Source organism: Piliocolobus tephrosceles, chromosome 10 (genome assembly GCF_002776525.5).
Source record: "Piliocolobus tephrosceles isolate RC106 chromosome 10, ASM277652v3, whole genome shotgun sequence".
NCBI lineage: Eukaryota > Metazoa > Chordata > Mammalia > Primates > Cercopithecidae > Piliocolobus > Piliocolobus tephrosceles.
The window spans coordinates 10,775,752-10,780,240 of record NC_045443.1 but is presented as its reverse complement, the minus strand read 5'-3'; the positions used below and the strand labels follow the sequence as shown (position 1 = coordinate 10,780,240).

The following is a 4,489-nucleotide window of genomic DNA, read 5'->3' as shown; positions in this document are numbered from 1 at the left end:
CCATGCCATCTGTAGAATTGCCATTCTCATCTCTAAAGATACTTCTTTCCAGAGAGTCTCGAAGTCCTGGAACCATGTTGGCAAATTCTTCCTCCTTGGCTCTCTTTTTCTTTTTCTTTTTTCTTTTATTTATTTATTTATTTATTTTTGAGACAGAGTCTCGCTCTGTCACCCAGGCTGGAGTGCAGTGGTGGGATCTTGGCTCACTGCAAACTCGGCCTCCCGGGTTCAGGCCATTCTCCTGCCTCAGCCTCCTGAGTAGCTGGGACTACAGGTGCCCCCCACCGCACCCGGCTAATTTTTTGTATTTTTAGTAGAGACGGGGTTTCACCGTGGTAGCCAGGATGGTCTCGATCCCCCGACCTCATGATCCACCTGCCTCGGCCTCCCAAAGTGCTGGGATAGGAGTGAGCCACCGCGCCGGGCTGTTTTTTTTCTTTTAGGGTCTGCACTGGTGATTGCCTTTCTTTTATGATAATCTATTCAGTCACTACTAATCAAATCACAACCCCTCTTGTTTTCATTAAACTCAGTGTCTTTAATGAGATTTGAGAAGCAAACGACATCAGCAGCTCCAAATTCTTTAGTTCACACTGCAGCCAGTTTCCCCCTCCCCACAACCCCTTGCCCCTTTTACCCACCCATCACCGATCCACACACTCCCCACCCGCATCCACACATTGGCTAAAAGTACCAATCAATGAGGGCCTTTTCACTTTGTTACCAGAGGAGGAAAGGAAACGTCAACCATCTCAGCACAGTTAGAAAACAACACCAATAACTCACTCAGTACATGCCAGCACTGTGGGTAATTTATTTAGCCTGCCCCTACCTCCATGCATTCAGGTTACTTTAGACCTCCCCCACAGGTTCCCTAAAGGAACCTGGCTACAGCAAAAATTAAATAAAATCAAAATTCTCCATTGAGACAATTTTCCTGGATATGCTCTGTAATTAGTTACTTGTGCTCCATGCAAATAATCCTAAAATCTTAAGACGGACTAGAAAGGTCACATTGTGCATGTTTTCATTTATATGGAAGTATTCAATTTATATGAAAATATATCCAGGATAGGAAAATCCCTAGAGGCAGAAAGCAGACTGGTAGTTGCCCAGGAGCTAGAGAGGAGGCTAGGGAGTGGCTGCTTAAGGAATGTGGGATTTTCTTTTGGGGATAGGAAAAAGTTTTGAAAATAGAGGTTCGGCCGGGCGCGATGGCTCAAGCCTGCAATCCCAGCACTTTGGGAGGCCGAGGTGGGCGGATCACGAGGTCAGGAGATCGAGACCATCCTGGCTAATATGGTGAAACCCCGTCTCTACTAAAAAATACAAAAAACTAGCCGGGCGAGGTGGCGGGCGCCTGTAGTCCCAGCTACTCGGGAGGCTGAGGCAGGAGAATGGCGTGAACCCGGGAGGCGGAGCTTGCAGTGAGCTGAGATCCGGCCACTGCACTCCAGCCCATGCCACAGAGTGAGACTCCATCTCAAAAAAAAAAAAAAAAATAAGAAAATAGAGGTGGTAGTTACACAAGTCTGTATATGCTGAATGCCACTGAATTGTATACTTTAAAATGCTTAATACTATCTTATGTCGATTTCACCTCAATTTTTAAAAATCTTGATTAAGAGGAAAACTCCTCCGCTTGGCCAGCGCCGCTAGAAGCGCTCTCCACTGCTGTCCTCTTCAACTCAACATGGTGGCCTACTGGGCGATTGGCATCCTCAGCCGCGTCTCTGCCTTCAGGATCCTCTGCTCCCGAAGTTATATATGCTGCAGTTTTACAGAGTCTTCTGCTTTGCTGACCAGAATCCATATGAACCATGGAGTCAAAGGGGATGTGGCAATTATTCGAATTAACTCTCCCAATTCAAAGGTAAATACACTGAATGAAAAGCTGCATTCAGAGTTCACAGAAGTTATGAATGAAATCTGGGTTACTAATCAAATCAGAAGTGCCGCCCTTATCTCATCAAAGCCAGGCTGCTTTATTGCAGGTGCTGATATCAACATGTTAGCCACTTGCAAGACCCCTCAAGAAGTAACACAGATATCACAAGCAGCATAGAGAACGTATGAGAAACTTGAAAAGGCCACAAAGCCTGTTGTGGCTGCCATCAGTGGATCCTGCCTGGGAGGAGGACTTGAGCTTGCCATTTCATGCCAATACAGAATAGCAACAAAAGATGTAAAAACATATTAGGTGCCCCTGAAGTCTTGCTGGGGATCTTACCAGGAGCAGGAGGCACACAAAGGTTGCCCAAAATGGTGGGTGTGCCTGCTGCTTTTGACATGATGCTGCCTAGTAGAAACATTCTTGCAGACAGGGCAAAGAAAATGGGACTGGTTGACCAATTGGTGGAACCCCTGGGAACAGGACTAAAACCTCCAGAGTAACGGGCAATTGAATACCGAGAAGAAGTTGCAATTACTTTCGCCAAAGGTCTAGCTGATAAGATCTCTCCAAAGAGAGACAAGGGATTGGTGGAAAAATTGACAGGGTACTCCACTGTCAGGCAACAGGTTTACAAAAAAGTAGAAGAAAAAGTGCGAAAGGAGACTAAAGGCCTTTATCCTGTGCCTCTGAAAATAATTGATGTGGTAAAGATGGGAATTGAGCAAGGGAGTCATGCTGGTTATCTCTCTGAATCTCAGAAATTTGGAAAGCTTGCAATGACCAGTGAATCAAAGGCCTTGATGGGACTCTGCCATGGTCAGGTCTTGTGCAAGAAGAACAAATTTGGAGCTCCACAGAGGGATGTTAAGCATCTGGTTATTCTTGGTGAAGGGCTGAAGGGAGCAGACATTGCCCAAGTCTCTGTGGATAAGAGGCTAAAGACTATACTTAAAGATGCCACACTCACTAGGCTAGGCCAAGGACAGCAACAAGTGTTCAAAGGATTGAATGATAAAGTGAAGAAGAAAGCTCTAACATCATTTGAAACCTCCAGAGGAATCATTTGAAAGGGATTCCATCTTCAGCAACTTGACTGGGCAGCTTGATTAACAACGTTTTAAAGGTCGACATGGTGATTGAAGCTGTGTTTGAGGACCTTAGTCTTAAGCACAGAGTGCTAAAGGAAGTAGAAGCGGTGGTTCCAGATCACTGCGTCTTTGCCAGTAACACATCTGCTTTCCCAATCAGTGAAATTGCTGCTGTGAGCAAAAGACCTGGGAAGGTGATTGGCATGCACTACTTCTCTCCCGTCGACAAGATGCAGCTGCTGGAGGTGATTACAACCGAGAAGACGTCCAAAGACACCAATGCTTCAGCTGTAGCAGTCGGTCTCAAGCAGGGGAAGGTCATCATTGTGGTTAAGGATGGACCCGTCTTCTATACCACCAGGTGTCTTTCACCCATGATGTCTGAAGTCATCCGAATCCTCCAGGAAGGAGTTGACCTCAAGAAGCTGGATTCCCTGACCACAAGCTTTGGCTTTCCTGTGGGTGCCGCCACACTGGTGGATGAAGTTGGGGTGGATGTAGTGAAACACGTGGCGGAAGATCTGCGCAAAGCCTTTGGGGAGCGGTTTGGAGGTGGAAACCCAGAACTGCTGACACAGATGGTGTTCAAGGGCTTCCTAGGTCGCAAGTCTGGGAAGGGCGTTTACATCTATCAGGAGGATGTGAAGAGTAAGAATTTGAATTCTGACGTGGATAGGATCTTAGTGAGTCTAAAGATGCCTCCTAAGTCTAAAGTGTCCTCACGTGAAGACATCCAGTTCCGCCTGGCGACAAGATTTGTGGATGAGGCAGTCATGTGCCTGCGAGAGGGGATCTTGGCCACACCTGCAGAGGGAGACATCGCAGCCATCTTTGGGCTCGGCTTCCCGCCTTGTCTTGGAGGGCCTTTCTGCTTTGTGGATCTGCGTGGCGCCCAGAAGATAGTGGACCAGCTCAAGAAGTGTGAGGCTGCCTATGGAAAACAGTTCACTCCATGCTAGCTGCTGGCTGACCACGCTAACAGCCCTAACGAGAAGTTCTCAGTGAGCAGGTCTCATGCCTCGCTCGGTCAGTGCACTAACCCCAGCCACAGGCAGTGCTGGTTTTCCAACAGAGTGGCGGCTAGATTTATCAGAGTAATGAGAAGGAAGACAAACCCTGGCACTGGGTTTGCTCCCTGATTAAAGTGCCTTCAGCCAAAGACCATCTCTCCCTCCTGGTGAAGTCTGACTGTGAATTAGAGTTTGCACTTCCTTGGAAGGTGGAACCCACTGTGCTCATTGTATAAGCCCTGAGGCCTAGAGTGGCAGCCAAGAGCCATCTGGAACCATCTCTGCCTGTTCCTCCCAGGAGGCCAGGTTGGCCAGGGGTGGTGAGGGCAATTCTGCACCCAGCCAAACACGTAACAGTAAACTCTGTATCAGCGTCTCTGCCTGGCTTTTCCTTTTTCTTCTGTCTTTGCCCTTCTGGTTGAAATGCCTCCTTCAAAAAGCAAGCTGGAAGAAAGCCCTGTGCTTTGGGAGTAAGAATGCTTGTGCAGAATTCTAGG

The 4,489-nt window shown here is 47.6% G+C and overlaps 1 pseudogene across 1 annotated transcript; it reads left to right on the top strand.

The window, feature by feature from the left end:
* The first annotated feature begins 1,693 nt into the window (after positions 1-1,693).
* Positions 1,694-4,121, top strand: LOC111526626 (annotated as a pseudogene). The gene has a single exon (XR_003309717.1). The product of XR_003309717.1 is annotated as a trifunctional enzyme subunit alpha, mitochondrial pseudogene (transcript).
* The last annotated feature ends 368 nt before the right edge of the window (positions 4,122-4,489 follow it).